Consider the following 18,037-nt stretch of genomic DNA (forward strand, 5'->3'; position numbering starts at 1 on the left):
CAATCAATCAATCAATCAATCAATCAATCATCAACGATCTGCATTTAGGGGTGTCACCGAGGTGGTAGTTCCATTACAATGTACACAAACAATGTTTACCACCACACAAGTCTTAAAATTGCCTAGGCCTTCATCAGTTAAGAAAATACAATACCATGGTTTCAGCAAAAGTACAACACTAATCAGAGAGAAAGAAAATAGAAGGGATCCAACATTTCGAAAAATGAAGAAAGGCCCTATCGGCCATAGGAGTCAAGGGCCATGAGGGGCGTGAAAATGAAAGACGCCCTACAATTCAGAGTTTGATGCTAATCGTGAGAAGAACTTATGCTCTCAGAGGATTAGGTAGTACCTTTTAAGGGAAAATCATGAGATGGCTCCAATAAAAATTTGGCAGATATCACCTTCACTTAGACAGAAAATCCACAGAGCAGAGTAATATTTGCAGGCGTTATAAGAAGTACTAAAATTGCAATTGAATTCTTTTTCAATGTCCTAAAGAGTACACGATTTGTACGAGGAGCCTGGTACAACTAAGGCTAGATTTAAATGAATTGCTGAGGATTGTAGAAGCGGGTATGTACCTTAAGGGAATGACCACTATATTATAACAGAGAAATAAAGAGATTAAGAAGTAGCAGGTTAAAAAGAAATAGAGTTAGGAATTATTGAGGAAGTAAGGAAAGATTTAATTAACTTACTACAGAATTGAACTTATTAAAAAGTCAGCTAAGGATAACATTATAGCAAACATAATTTGGAAAAATATGGAAGGGCATGTGAAGTTACTTTAAGGCAGAGACGAGTTTCGGGAGGGTTATTACAAGGATCATTAATAAACAAGGGGAGTGTATATGTGATGACTTACATTATACTGAAAATTCAATCAGCGGTATGTATAATTATTGGGTATAAGGATAATGCCCAGGTAGCGGAGGTGACTGATACTGGTAAAGAAATTAAATATACCCACGGTATTATCATGCCTTTGCTGGCAGGACGTAGTGTTTACAGTGCACTATGTCTTCTGGTATAGGCTAGAGCAATTGTGTTACTTTCATTGATCTGTCTCTGTCTTATCCTTGGCTTTGACAATATGAAAGTGACTGAGGTATGAGCGATGCTAGTAATGCCAATCCTTATGCAGCCAGTCCCTGTTTTGAATGGTGTGTAAATGTTGCTCATAGGGTCGGTTTGTGTATGCATTTCAGTGGGCTTGGCAGACTGATATGTAATAGCAACTCTTGCTCGGTGAGGAAAGGAACGGGAAACTACTTCACTCCTCATTTCCCTAGTACGCCTCTTCAGTGATCCGTAAGCCATCTATGACAGCTGATGGTACATACGGTATTATCGTAATTTACAAATAAAATAATAATAGTTTGAAAGTTAGAATAGCAGTTGGGATTGATAAGGCAATGTGTTGGGATATAGAGCCGTATCTGACTTATTTGATTATCATTTGCATGATGGAGTTATACCACAATAATTAAGAGTAGTTATAGTAGCCCCAGTATGTAAGTAAAGTTCGAAAACCGTAAAGCAAATAATTTTAAGGCAGTCAGCTTAGTATGTGTTGCATGTAAGCTCTATGGAAGCTTTATATTTGATTGTATTACACACGTTTGCGAAATTGCTGATTGCCTTGATAGCAGAAAGTTCTAGTTTAGGAACGGTTATTTCAGTGAGGCTCAACTTGTAGGATTCCAGCAAGATATATCACATGTTTTTGATTCAGGAGATCATATGGACTGCACCACTATTGACCTATCCAAGGCTTTTGATAGGGCAGATCATGGGAGACTCCTGACGAAAGCAAGGAATATCGGTGAATAAATTTCCAGAAAATAGAACTCAGAGATAGGTGAAACATTATCTGCTCCTGTAATTATAACGAGGGGTTTCCACCCGGCAGTATCATTGGACCTTATATACAGGGAGTATCTTAATTATACCGACAAAACACATGGGTGCTCTTCGTGTTATGTAAGGAACGATGGCGCAATCGAATTTTCAGAGAACAGTTTTCGTTTCGAGGAAATGAGGTGAGTATGTTACTTCCGGCACACGATTCAAATAGACGAACTCCCCGTATTTGCTGTACCAGAGCGGAAGCCGCGGACCGCTGCTGAGTTTCAGTAAAAGGTAAGGAAAGTGGGGCGTATGATAGCCGGAGATAGAGACAATGCTCGGCGTGAATGTACAAGTTTCCTCGTTTGACTACTGCAGGATTTTCCTTGTCTCTTACAGGCAATATTCACAGTTTGTTTGTTAAGCAGCCGTAATTGCACACACAGTACACTTACACACACACACTCATTTGTCAGTCACGGAAAGCACAAAACTGTTCCTCCCATTTGTCTGCTAGTTTCAATAACGCTCTTGATCACTTAACAGGCGTGACGATCGTGCATTTCTTTACTCACAACATTGTCAATGGAATTAAATACTAAACGAAAGAATCAATACCCCCAATGGTATGATTACAGAAGATGTTCAATATGCCCTCTTTCTACTACTATGCGCAGTTCACAACATTGTATTAGTGACTTTTGTAATCTGATCAGGATGTGTGGTGTGTTACGAACTATCTGAAAAGTTGCCTAGATTCATGGTACAGATTCATATTCTCTTTCTAAAAGGTTCGCATATACTAATGTCTTCACAAAACACCACAAGATAAAGTCCATGGCAGTTAAATTGGCCGAGCATGGAAGCCATTTAACTGGTCCACCACGGCTTGCCCATCTCCATGAATAATGATCATTTAAGTTCTGAATACACAGAAGAACATATTTCAATAATTCAGATAGTGATTCTATCAAGAAATGGTAGTATTTCTCACCGTTCACGCAAGGAGGAAGGACATAGGCTACGGACCAAGTAAACAGTCACCAACAATTCCGGCCCATATTTTGGCACTATACCGATGCTGAAATGCGCTCACTACTGTCACACAAGAGTTTTCATCCGCCAAAATATGTGATTTTTTGAATTTTCCACACCTTCTATCCCAAATTCAGCTCCATCCGTGAAGAGTAGCAATGAAAAGAAGCGTGAATATTCCCATATTTGTCTAAGACCTACCAAGAAAATATTTTTATCTTTTTTCTGTTTTTCCCTAACGTCACACTAACACACCGAAGGTTTTAGGCGACGCAAATATGGAAATATAGTGTCTGTTGCCTTAATTAAGGTAGAGCTACAGCATTTTCCTAGTGTGAAATGAGAAATATCGGAAGACCGTATTCAAGTCTGCCGAGAGTGGGATTCGAACCTACCTTCTCCTGAATGCGGAATTACAGCTCCGCGAACCTGAGCTCATGGCCAATTCGCATGGTTTGCAAATGTTCAAATGTTAGACCGGGCGAGGAATCCAGCTGTGTTAGTTTTTGCACCTATTGATATCGATAAGAGTGCAATTGTTGGTCCTTCCATATACTCCACACTATCACATGAGAAGAGCCAACATTCCGCGCGATAGGCCTCGTACTGTTTGATGGATTAGATCTATATGTTTTTTTTCCTTCTAAAGTAGCCTCTTTCAATTCTGAGTTCCACAGCGACGGCGCTCTGCCAACGTTGTGCATCTGAGTCACGAAGCTTCCTCCTTCACGCAGTCGCCTGTGAATGGACACGAACTTTGAATGATGAGGTTGGCAGCGAATAGGGTGTGGGAATCCGCATCCTTGCGGTTTCTCTCCTGTATCATTTACTGCCATTTCTTCGTTGTCGTACCGAAACTGGGCCATTGTCAGCTATTTCTGCCGCAAACTTTCGTAGTAGTCGGCCTCTGTGGTGTAGTGGTTGGCGTGATTAGCTGCCACACCCGGAGGTCCGGGTTCGATTCCCGAATCGTACACGAAATTTGAAAAGTGGTACGAGGGCTGGAACGGGGTCCACTCAGCCTCGGGAGGTCAACTGAATAGAGGTGGGTTCGATTCCCACCTCAGCCATCCTGGAAGTGGTTTTCCGTAGTTTTCCACTTCTCCTCCAGGCAAATTCCGGGATGGTACCTAACTTAAGGACACGGCCGCTTCCTTCCCTGTCCCATTCAATCTTCCCATCCCTCCACAAGGCTCTTGTTCAGCATAGCAGGTGAGGCCGCCTGGGCGAGGTACTGGTCATCCTCCCCAGTTGTATCCCCAGACTCAGAGTCTGAAGCTCCAGGACACTGCCCTTGAGGCGGTAGAGGTGTGATCCCTCGCTGAGTCCGAGGGAAAAACCGACCCTAGAGGGAAAAGAGATTAATAAGAAGAAACTTTCTTAGTAGCTAATGTGTACAGGATAAACTGTGCACTGTCTACTAGCGTTGGGCAGCGACCGCGCGAGTTGAACGAGAAACTTGTGCATTCGCACCAAGCATTTCCACTGCCTCCGTCTATAATACACCCTACTTCTCTTAACATTCCTGAAGCTCAGCAGCGGGCAGCGGCTTGCGCTGCGGGACAGCAAAAACGGCGAATTCCTCAATTTGAATCGCGCGCCCGGTAGTAACAAAGTAACATAATTTTCTCGAAACGAAATATTTTCTCCTTCAATCTGACTGCGGCATTGTTTTTACATAACACAGTGACTACCTATCTCTGACATCCTATATACAAATGATGTGAGTGAACAACTACAATCATAGATAATGCCTTTTGCGGATGATGTTTTACTGAGTATAGTGTATATCTCGTTATCTCCCCTTGTCCGAATATCACTTACTCCTAGCACATCCAGATGCATCCTCTTTGCTGACTCAGCCAGTTCCACTTTATTTCTTTCATAAGCCCCATTAATATTGATAGCTCCCCATAGAATTCCATTTCGTTCGCCAAATTGTTTCGAGGGAGTCCCTCGCCTGTCAAGGTCCGAGGCTTGCTTAAAATGTTCTGAGCTTGGTAAATTCATGAAGCAGGATGCTACCCTACTTACACATAGTCCAAGTGAGGATCTCTCATCTAACGGGTTATGGATCATCGGTGGATTGTATAGTCACAGCCGCCAGAGCACAAGGAGGGCCATAACTCAGAATATATCCGAGATCCCCACTCCCATTCCGTAGCAACCGGTATCCCGACTCTCAGGACCACTTACTAGGCCACTCAGCCGTTGCCCATGGTTCACGAACTAGGACGTGACTACAGTAACCCACACCATGAACCATTTACGATGTTGGGAGTAAATAAATGCACGATCGTCGCGCCTGTCAAGTGATAAAGAGCGTTGTTGAAACCACCAGACGAGAGGATGAACAATTTTGTGCTTTCTTTGACTTTGAATGATCATTTTAAGTTCTGAATACACAGAGGAACATATTAAAATAATCAATATAGTGGATGGTGTTGAATGTCAATAGTAGACGAATAAGCCTGAGTGAAGCTTAGGTAGGATGGATCATTATATGAAGGTAAGGTTGTAAACCAAACGGGAAAATTGGAGCAAATTTTCTATTATAGAAAGAAAGGAACCGGAATAATTTTTCAAGATAAATGTTCGATAAAATTTCAAGTCCTTTGAAATCATTTAAGATGATAATGATGATGCTTGTTGTTTTAAGGGGCCTAACATCGAAGGTCATCGGCCCCTAATCATTTAAGAGAAAGCTAGGTCTCCTTTATTCCCATGTCCTCACAGCCCAAATTTTCAACATTTCCGCACCACCTGGGTGACAGTTCTAAATATAGATCAATGATGATTGGTTGATTTATTGAAAAGATAACAGCAGACTCTGCCGATCTATAACGTACCTAATTGCATCTGCCCGCAAACTGAATCCATCTGACTTCTCCTCATTAGTGAAACGTATCGAGAATTCATCTTTGTTTCATTGTTCTGATGCATTAATTTAGAACTTTCACTTGACTTTAATTTAGTCACTGACTGTGCATCACTTCATACAGCTATTAATTTTTCTCTTGGTAATGTCCTAGTACACAATGTAAATCAATTGCTGCGTGACAATCTAATTCGTCAGTTTTCACGCACTGTGTTCATCAACTGAAGTGCATTTTCTTTCTTAATCAGTTGACCATCCAGGGTTGGATTTTTCCCTCGGACTCAGCGAGGGATCCCACCTCTGCAACTCAAGCGCAGTGCCCTGGAGCGTGAGACTTTTGGCCCGGGGATGAAACTAGGAAGGAAGACCAGTACCGCGCCCAGGCTTTCTTACCTGCTATGCTGAAACAGGGGCCTTGTTTTTTGCTATGGGCTTTACGTCGCACCGACACAGATAGGTCTTATGGCGACGATGGGTTAGGAAAGGCCTAGGAGTTGGAAGGAAGCGGCCGTGGCCTCACTTAAGGTACAGCCCCAGCATTTGCCTGGTGTGAAAATGGGAAACCACGGAAAACCATTTTCAGGGCTGCCGATAGTGGGATTCGAACCTACTATCTCCCGGATGCAAGCTCACAGCCGCGCGCCTCTACGCGCACGGCCAACTCGCCCGGTCAGGGGCCTTGTGATGCAACGTGAATATTGAAGGGATATATAAAGAAGAGGAAAGAAAACGGCCGTGTCCCTTAAGTTAGGTACCATCTCGACATTTGCTTGGAAGTGAAGTGGGAAACAATGTAAAACTACTTCGAGAATGGCTGAAGTAGGAATCGAACCCCCTCTATTTCTTTGGTGATCTTAAGGATCGTGTAATTATAATAATATGTCTTACAAGACATCCAACTTTTTTCAGACCGTCAACTGTCAACAATATAATCCAAAGAGAAAATAAATCGTAGAAAGAAAACACATTTATAAAGGAATTGTGCATATCATTTTTATTTCTTGGATGATAAGGAGCTTCCGCGTCTGTCGTTTAGTGATTAGTGTAATAATCTGCCAACCCCGGAGGCCATGGTTCGATTCCCGGCTCTGCAACGAAATAATTTTGAAATGTGGTACGAGGGCAGGAACGGGGTCCATTCATCCTCTAGAGGTCAACGGAGAAGAGGGGCGTTCGATGTCCACCTCAGCCATCCTCGAAGTGGTTTTCCGTGGTTTCCCCACTTCACTTCCAGGTAAATGCAGGGATGGTACCTTAAGGCGACGGATGTTTACATCGCTCGTCCGTCACTCTATCTTTTTGACTGGAGACAGTCTGTTCCTACTGAATACCAGATATATAAAGGCAGTAACGTCAGTGGTGGCTTTACGTCCCAGTAATTACTGCTTCGGTTTTCGGAGACTTATAAATATTAAACTTGTATGTATGCAAGTACATTTTTTTTTTTTTTTTTTTGCTAGTTGCTTTACGTCGCACCGACACAGATAGGTCTTATGGCGACGATGGGACAGGGAAGGGCTAGGAGTGGAAAGGAAGCGGCCGTGGCCTTAATTAAGGTACAGTCCCAGCATTTGGCTGGTGTGAAAATGGGAAACCACGGAAAACCATTTTCAGGGCTGCCGACAGTGGGGTTCGAACCTACTATCTCCCGAATACTGGATACTGGTCGCACTTAAGCGACTGCAGCTATCGAGCTCGGTATGCAAGTACAAATCTTATATTTGTTAAGAAGGTAGAGGTTGCTATTCGGTTTACGTCGCACCGACACAGAGAGGTCTTATGGCGACGATGGGACACGAAAGGCCTAGGAATGGGAAGGAAACGACCGTGGCATTAATTAAGGTATAGTCCTGGCATTTGCCTGGTGTGAAAATGGAAAACCACGGAAAACCACCTTCAGGGCTGCCGACAGTGGGATTGGAACCCACTATCTCCTGGATGCGAGCTCACAGCTGCGTGACCCTGACCGTACTGCCAACTCACCCGGTGGTAGAGGTTGGATCCCTCGCTGAGTTTGAGGGAAAACCAACCCTGGATGGTAAACGGATTAAGGAAGAAAGAAAGAAAGAAAGAAAGAAAGAAAGAAAGAAACAAAGAAGGATAAGTAGCTTACTTTGAACCTGACACTGTGGTCAACTAATTCATTAAGATGTGTCTACAGAAGGATTAATAATGTGGTATATTACATTTCCCAAACATTAGTGTGTGTGATTATGAAAAATCAACACTTGAAAAACTTTTATATTGCTCTTTAGTTCAATTATTTTCAATACGGGATAATGAAAGTTCCTTATGAATAATTTTAGGCATTTTTCATAAACATCGTAATAAAATATCGCCAGAGAATATTATTAAGGATTTTATATTTATAGGAAACAATGTAGCTAATGAATATAAGGTGACGGTAATTCATGGTCTTATTCTAGACGTGTGATAGACGTAAGGTATGAATTGAACTTTCTATACATACTGAAAAAAGTCAACACGGGTGAACCAATTGTTTTTTCTGCTAGTGGCTTTACGTCGCACCGACACAGATAGGTCTTATGGCGACGATGGGATAGGTAAGGCGTAGGAGTTGGAAGGAAGCGGCCGTGGCCTTAATTAAGGTACAGCACCAGCATTTTCCTGGTGTGAAAATGGGAAAACACGGAAAACCATCTTCAGGGATGCCGACAGTGGGATTCGAATCCACTATCTCCCGGATGCAACCTCACAGCCGCGTGCCACTAACTGCACGGCCCACTCGCCCGGTATTAACCAATTAACATTCATTCTGTTAATGTAGTTGTTGCCGAATTAAATTCACACGTGCAATGACAGAATGCCTTATCAGGCACTATTTTTAAGGTTTAATAATTCAAACGGTTTGGTTCCCACAGATCACAGTGATGGGAGGGGCAATGTGAGATATCGTTTGTTTACAAAGCAAAGCAGAAGATGACTTCGACGGGAGAGAAAGGACAATTTTCTACTTCGTTCCTTTAACTTAATTTCTGATGAGAAGAAAGTGAACCCAAGGGAAATTAATTTCCCTGAAAGCTAAACTTTCTACTAAATATTTCAATAATAAGGTAATTAAAGCAGAAAATATTTGAGCATAACTAGACAACCGGTAATGGAAATTTCAACTTAGTCCCTCTGAAGGGGATCAACGGCTTGTGCATCTTATACATGGTATAAGTTGCACCGTGTGCACTACGGAACAGTAGCATAGTTGGTAAAGGAGCGGCGGAGAGGGCTTACGTGTGATGTGGGAGTTTCGAGTCCATAATCTTGAAATGTTTGTGTAATACGTTAGTAAGTTCAATACCTGCTTTCATGCAAATTGTGTGTGAATGAATGTGTTTCTAGGCCTAAGAAGAGGCGATTAGTTAGCAGACCGGACACATACGGACCGGAAATAATCGGAACGTAACTGCCCTGACAATATTTTATCGCAATAAATGCTCAATGTGTTGACCGTTTTGGTTGACGCACAGTCCGACCCGGTGTCCAATAGATACTCTCGAGCGCTGAAGGATTCCAGTTGTAATTGCTCGGCAGGATTCCGTGATGATTTGCCGGGACTGGCCGGGGTTTTCCGGCGCTTGAGTGTAAACGACGTTCTTCAAATGCCCCCACAAGAAGAGTCTAACGGCGTTAAATCTGGTCTGCCGGGCCAAGGAATAGGGCCTCCTCGTCCTATCTATTTTACTGTCAGTTTCTCGTTCAGATGGTTACGAACGGGTAAAGTCGAATGTAGCGGAGCTCCATCCTCTTGCAACCACATCGTCAAACGATCGTGCAAGGGCAAATCCTCCAGAAACAGTGGGAGTTGTGTGCCTGAAATGAACTGCACTACCTTGACATGAGGAGACGAGTTTACTTTAGCATTTGCAAGACTAAAATAATGTCAGTAGGGAAGAAACGTAAGAAAATTGAATGTCATATTGGCTAAAGAAAACCCTTCAGTAGTCTTTGTTTCAAAATAAACCTGTAGTTCATAAAATGTTTCTTTTCACTTCAATTCATATTAAGGGCATGGGTGATATTGCCTTTCAGATCTTCAGTATGTATTTATAACATTGTGCAGCAGGAAAACCTACCTGTATACTTGGGAGATGAGAACGACAATTTCCTGGTCCTCTTACCTGAAAAGAAAGAAACATTTCGTTAAGCATAACGCGAACATCTTATATAATTAACATATTAAACGTTCATTACTTCCAATCAGGACTCTCTTAAGGAAAATATCATATTTTTCAGCAATCAATTTGTGATGTTTGGACCATCACAGCATATACTAAATAATCGAACTGTGTAATTAACTGGAAAGCTGTATATATTTAATTAGTGGTAGGTCGTTTTAAATGATTATGTTTATATATAGGGTTTTCAGTCATCCGTGTCACATCATCATCTCATTTCTTTGTATCACGGCTATAACGTATTCTGAACGAATGACTTCTTGAGTAAGGCATTACAACATCAATCGTATTAATATTGACATATTGACATATTGAACATATCTTTATTACCCACCCTAGAATACACCATCGGCTTTACAGGTAATAAAGACAGACAGAGCGAAACCCAAAAACAAAAAGAACAAACAAACAAACACTAGGCACTACATCTCTCCTAAAACTACTTAGCTAAATTATTTACCTCTAAATCTACTCAGTGTCCTCCCACACGCACGCGGATAGCCGGCAAACGTGCAGGAAGCACCGCACTACAAATTACCCTATTTCCCTATTCCCCTATTCCTACCAACCACCTAGAAAAAAAAATAGTAGACTGGTCTCTGCGTCAGCCCTGGTATGGAATACATGCCCACCAACCCGTTGATCGCAGGGACCAGCCTCGCCACGTGAGAACTGATCTTATTTCTCACCTACACCTGCTGACAATGTATTCCTTACCTACCATGTGTGTCAAGCCAGCTTGGCGGAAACCAGACCCATCACATGGCTTGTCACACACTTCCGCTATATACGTCACACCTTCTCTGTTCATTGTCAGCTCACTACCTTCCCTCTTCTTTTTCTTTTCTTGCCGTGCAGACATGCTAAAGCCTAGCTTCTTTGGGTTGGGTCAAGCCCCAACCCGTCCCTCTTCCCTTGATACGCCACCTTCTCCTCTCTCGCACTATTCCCGCCCACTACATCTCACCTTCTTGAGCAAACATCAACAATTTTTTTTTTCACTTACACACAAACAGACAGTTTCCATTCCAAGTCCATCAGTTCACTCAGTCTTCACAATCTACAACACCACACTTGCCTCAAACTGTTAGACTTAATTTTTATACTTCCAACATTTTCTCCTTAACTACTGTCCCCCTTAATCTATCTAAATTACTATTACACATTAAACTTAATACATAAACATCAAGAATCCCTCAATTTTACACCCTTCAACAAGGCATCTACACCATTTAATTTTTTTTACCTACTTTCATAATTTCCACACTGCCAACATTTTCTCCTTAACTACATTCCCACTTAATCTATCTCAATTCTATCACATATACCTTCTTTATACTTCCTCCTCACAAACAATCCATTTTTTTTCACTCCTCATTTACACACCAACAGACAGTACTCCATTCCAAGTCCATTAGTTCACTCAGTCAACTCGCTTTTTTTCTTTTTTTTTTTTACTTCCATCTCAGCTTTACACTACCCTCAAACCTACTCAACCTCCCATTTTCTCAACGCTTACCTAATTTTCTCGGGCTTTCCCTTTGCCCCAGGCGGATCACCTTTCCACAGGGCAAGATGCTCTCCCCCTTTCCCCTAACACTACAGCCCCCTCTTCTGATATCATGATTCCCATGATACCCTTCCCGCATTTGCTCAGGGCGGATATCCATTCCTCTGAGCAAAATGCCTTCCCCCTTTCTCCCTCCGCACGAATCACATTATCTGCACAACCCCTGTTACTCCCTCAATTTCTTTATAAATGTAGCTCTGGCCACATTTAAGAATTTCGTTATATTCGTTCCTTTCTCCCACTCTCTACATAACCAAGATGTTATCTTATAGCTTTCCCCTACCATCTGCAGCTCCTTCTTACTTAGTAGTTTGATCTTTATCTCCGCCAAAGGTCGGCATTGATTAAAAATATGCAGGTCCTCCCACTTCTCTCCACATAACACACATCTATCCCTATTCTCACTACCTACCCAACCCCTATTCCTCGGAACACCCAATAACCACCAATACAAACCTCTCTTATCCCTTCTACCCTCAAACTCGGTTTTCGGGTTTATTACTTCCACCAATTTATTTAATACTGATAAAGAGACTCTCTCTCTACATTCCCCTATTAAGCTCTGTCTTTCAATATCTAGTAGTCTTCTCTTTATCCTTTCCCACACCCATTTTTCCTACCATCCCCCCAGACCTCTCCATATACCCCCAATCCAATCTTTTGTAACCATTTTTTGCACTTATTCACCCAGTAACCTTCATTCGTCATACCTTTCTGAAAATTAAACGTTTCTTGTACTAACGCCCCACCCTTCCCTTCCTCCAATCTAATCCAGTACTTGAACACCCTCTTAGCTATTTCAACCTCTATCGATTCTTTACAGACTAATCTGGCCCCGGCATTGGCTGTACAATTCGGTAGGTCCATCATGATCTTGCTAAATTTCGCCACCACCTGGTTTAGTTCACTCCTGTCTTCCTCCATTCCCCATACTTCAACCCCAAATAGCATTTTGCCCATTACCAGTTATTTAAACACCGTTTTCTGAATTTTGTATTTAACGTCTGGAAATTTATTTTCTAATACCCCTACTACCGCAAGCGCTCCTCTTCCTTTAAGTTTTGCCTTCTTACACTGATTTTTCCAAGAAGCATTCTTACTAATTATTACACCTAGGTACTCAATTTTTCCCCCTGGTTTAATTTCTTCCTGCTCCAGCCTCCAAACTTCCTTATTCTTTCTCCCACCCCTTTTCCTACACACCAATATCTGAGTCTTTCTTACATTTACTCTGAGAGACCATTTCCTAGTATATTCAACTACCTTGTCCAACCCTTTTTGCAAACCATTTGCCGTCAAAGCCAAAATCAATAGGTCATCCGCGAATAGCAACCCCGGAACCTCCATTTTCCCTACCCAAGGGCAATGCCATGCGTCTCCACCATGACCCTCTAAAATATTATTTATAAATAATATAAATAATATCGGGGATAGCTTACATCCCTGTCTCACCCCGCTTTTCGATTCAAAACACTTACTCAACCTTCCATCCTGCAATTTAATCATCACAAACACTTCCTCATAAATAGTTTCAATTGCCACCCTCATTTTTTCGACATTCCAACCTCTCCTAATCTCAAAAATAGCGCCTCCCTACTGACCGTATCAAAGGCTTTTTCTAAGTCAATCGCTGCTATAAATAATTTACGCCCTGCTATCCTCACATACTTTGTAATCAAAGTGTCCAGAATCCAAACATTATCAACTGTATTACATCCTTTCCTAAATCCATTTTGGAACTCAGATATCCTACCGTACTGTTCCGCCCAATTTGTTATCCTATAATCGTATTAATAGCTTACAGTAAATTTCCAGTAACTCGAGGTCAAGTGATCGGGCTCACCATGCTAATTTTAGACCTTTGCCAGGAAAAAGACGCCATCAAGCTTGCAAGAGTCCTTACCCCTTCCATACTCTGAAGAGACAGTTAAAGCCTTGTTAACGCCTACTTTTCGAAGTTCGCTACATGGCATTTTGATTGCTCGGGAAAGTTCAACCTATGTGAATGGACGTTATGAAACAAGATGTTGGATATACAACGATGGAAAGGAGATGGGATAGCACATCAGATCTTACTGGACCATGTGATATGGTACATGGGAGGGAGATTCTGGAACCTATACACATCAACGACAAGAGCTGGAGGGGTCTATCGTTCAATTCTAATCTATTATATCATTACATCGAAGGAGGGCTGTACGTCTTGACATCGGAGAAGGTCTTAACTTCTGAAGGTCTTGACTTAGTTCACTTCGCATCTGAGTAGAGCACTGCTGAAAATTACTCTCATTGAGACCTGATTATCTCAATGACGAGAAAGTCAACGAGAGATCAATTTTAACTGGTATAGGACAGGATAAATTTTGTTATGTATTTAGTTACGCTACAATTCTGTAACACGGCAGAATACAAGTGTATTCTCTCGATGAACGTAACCCAAGGTGGTTTTGCTGTTAAAATTAGGATTCATTACGACTTTATGTAAGGAGTACAGTAGGAAGTGTTAAAGTCAGGAAAGTCATTGTTCATTTAGTGAGCTATGCCCGAATCAGAAATAGGACTGGTACCTACAACGGGAAATGACGACGCCAGCATGAGAGGTCCATCAAACATCAGCTGCTACATAGATTGTGTCCAGATAATAGAGTCTACAATGGTGAGCTAATGGCAAAAATTACTGCAAGTCTCTGAGCAACAGTTCAGTTCATTAAATTTAATTTCATTCAATTTTTCTTTTGTTTCCATAAGTTCAGAATTCATATATACGCCGTCACGTTGTTCATCTTAATAAATAGTTATTTAATTGGTTATTTCAGGAATTCTTATTCACGCTCATTAATTTCCAAGTTAGTGTGTATTTAAAGATTAGTGTTCCGTCACCCCACCTCTGGGAGTATTTAAAGTCTCATTACCTTTTATTATTATTATTATTATTATTATTATTATTATTATTATTATTATTAATTATAAACTATCGTCTTCAAGCAATACGTTTGAAGGCTGGCGTCCATGGGATACTGCTTGTGGAGAAGTATACGAGCAAGTATGTATTTATATTAAAATTAAGGTGACCCGGCACGTCACATATTGTCGCACATCTGTGGGCAAGAGTGGGTACATCACATATTGTCGCCACCAGCGTGGAGCTCGAAAACCATTAAGTACTTGTATGACAACGGCTGTAAACAAGATAGAATCGGTGTTTTAGGGGTAACTGTTGTGTATCCACAGTACATTTTATTTTGTGTGTTTGATTTTGATGGCTGAGCAAGAGGAGAAAGACATGACACTGCGTAGTGAACACGTGCTGAAGGGTAGTACTTTAAGTAATTCTAAGGAAGAGGTAGATAAGTGTGTAGAGGAGGAAACAGATAGTAAAAATGAAGATAGCGAAGTAAATAAGAGTAGGAATGACGAAGTTACGACAGATTCAGACGATAGTACGATGGGGGCGAGACGGAGTTTAGCCCTAACAATGAAAGTAATAATAATCAGTTACTAGAAATGATGCAGTTAATGTTAAGTAAAATATAATAATAATAAATATGAAATAAACATGAAAAATAAATCTGAAATAAAAAATGAAATGGAACGAAATAAATCTGAAATAAAAAAGGAATTGGAACAAACTAAATCAGAAATTAAAAGTGAAGTAGAACAAGCTAAACGCGAATTAAGTAAGGTATTGAATGAACGCAAGGTCGAAACTAATAAAAGGGTGGAAGAACACAGTAAACAGCTAAACGAATTATTTAAACAAAATGAAAGTTGTCAAAAAATGCTTTCACAGCCGCAGATCTATTGCTGTGATTTTAAAATGAAAGTTCTTACAAGCAGATAGAGGAACAAAAAGAGACAACTAAGCAAAGCAAAGAAGAGGTAGAGAAGAAATTTGTAAAGCAGAGGAGTGAGTTTCGGAATTACTGAAAATCAACAACACCAGGGAGGAGTTACAGGCACAGTTGACAAGTATTAACAATAGAGCTGAGACACAAAAGGAGAAAATGAGAGAATTTAAAGAACAGGTACAAAACAATACCGATACGGTTAAGTGTATGATAGAAGACAAAACTAGACAACACAGAAAAAAGTTTGCGATTGTAGAAGGCAATACGGTGGAAACGAAGACATTAAAAGGAAAGCAGAATACTTAATAAAATTGAAAGGAGAGAGAAAGATGCAGATAATCGCATAGCGATAGCAGAAGCATACGGCGAGAAGTAAGAGAAAGACAAGGTAACATTGAGAGGAAAAGTAGTGGAGGAATTTACAGTAAAGAAATAGGATTACTGAAGTTAAATGGGAAACAAACTAAACCGCCAGAATTTCTTGAGATGGTAGGAAAACGGTTTGGTAAACGGATTGAGGAGAGGTTTATGGACTGGGAAGAAGCGATCGACATTATTGATCATGCTTTTATGGGAGAAACGCGTTCCTGGTTTTCAGTCTATAAAAGCAACATTAAAAGTCTTAAGGAATTTAAGACGAAGCCACAGAAAACTACTGGAAGGAACACGTTCGAAGCCGTGAAAGAGAAAGGGTAGTGCTTGGGAAGTTCAAACATAATTAAGGCGTCTTTATGACTGAGCATTTCCTGTCACATGTTATGATTTGCCAGAATTTAGACGGAATCACGGCTGATTCAGATGCAGTCAGATTACTGTTACAACATTTTCCGGACAGGGTACGCGAAACAGCGTGAATGCAAAATATTAAAACTATCTAGGAAATGGAACAGTTATTAGAGAGTTTTGATGAATTAGGAAACATTGGGCATAGAACAGGAAACCCACATAATTTTGTTCCTCATAGTGGGACAAGGGACAATAGGAGACAGAAAAACTACCAGAATCATAATCTGTTTCAGCCACGAAATAACGGTAGGAGCGGAGCACCTGAAAATAGAACGGGAATTGCCCAACACGATAGAGGACAAGTTACTAATGAACCAAGTGTAGGCGCGCGACCACAACCTTCAAACTAAATGTAGGCTGTAATGAAGGGTCAGAATTCCATCCTTATCCACAAGTAGTTAGAAATTATGTTATGAAACTATTACCATATGACCTAGATGTTTAGGATTATTTTACGTATGAACCAGATCATAATTATTTAGATTCGGGTGAAGAAGTGGTTAATCTTGTTTTTAAATTAGAAGCATGGGGTCTATGTTAATACATTAATTGATGCATGAAGTCAGGAATCATGTATTAGCTCAGAATGGTATTATTCTTTAGTTAAACAGGGTATTAAGATTGAAGAGATGCCTGTTAAGACAACATTCATTATTACAGCTGTTGGTAAAAAGTCAAAACAAATCTGCACGCAAGTAGCGGTGCCGATTAGTAATGGGGGTTTTATTTCAGTACAGGTATGTTTGATTATTCCCCATAATGGGGATAAATCTCCCCATTGTGCTGCTTTTTACAGGTGTATGTAACTTTGACAAAAGTACGCAGGTCCACTGACGTACAACTCCATTTTGCAACTACACTCAATATGGTTTGTAAGAAAATACTATAATACCTGTTCCGATTCCACTGAAACTCCCTGTAAAACCTGGAAAGTGTACATTTAATTCATAAAATGAATTAAATATGCATTTAAAATTCCAATTACATCTTATATCGTAATTTTGATTGTCGAAATCAGTCTTACGTACTAGTACATTTTACCGTGATTGACCGTACCGTACATCAAGAATTTCTTAAATAAAATAGGTCATGAATAATTTATACAGTATTAGCGAGTGTACTTTCAGCCCAAATAATAAAAAAGTATCGCAGGAGCAAGTAGTCAACCCGCCACAACACTACCTTCATCGCACAGCAGCACGGAGTCAAGGTCACATCCATGGAAACGTCCATGCACAAAATTTGCTATCTTCTAAACCAATTGAGGTATCGATTCAGAAATAACGGCTTGTTATAGTACACATTTTAAACATCTCCTCTTGTTAATTTCGCCAAAATCGATCCAGGGATTACGGAGATATTTAAGATTAAAAAGACACTACGTCAGAGCTAGATTTGTATAAAAGGCCTTAGCTCTGGAACCTGTTACTTCAGTTCACACCGACAGCACGGCGATGTTGGTTCGCTGCATGGCACGGAGTCGGCTTGCAGGGCGAGATTATGTCTAAGTGAAATGCGAGTTGTGGAACATAGAATAATTCCGGCGTTGCGGTTCTTATAAACTTTCAGTAAGTAGAAACTCCTTGAGGAACTTATAAATATTGAAGAGGTGATTCTCAGACTTGTATAAATAATATTTACGTGTATGCTAGAAGCCAGAATAGCGATTTTTTTTCAAATGAACTCGACTTAATCTTTAACATTACGATGTGAATAATGGAACATTCAGAGACTTTTCTTTTCATACTACAAGTGTTTAATAATTCACTTAGACATTATATATATGTGGAGTTGAAAGTGATATGTTGTTTTCTTCTGCGAACAGACTTTTCACAATAATAATAGAATTTCAATAAAATGATAATAAAATTAGCATAGA

The sequence above is a fragment of the Anabrus simplex genome, chromosome 1 (assembly GCF_040414725.1).
Source record: "Anabrus simplex isolate iqAnaSimp1 chromosome 1, ASM4041472v1, whole genome shotgun sequence".
Taxonomy (NCBI): Eukaryota; Metazoa; Arthropoda; class Insecta; order Orthoptera; family Tettigoniidae; genus Anabrus; species Anabrus simplex.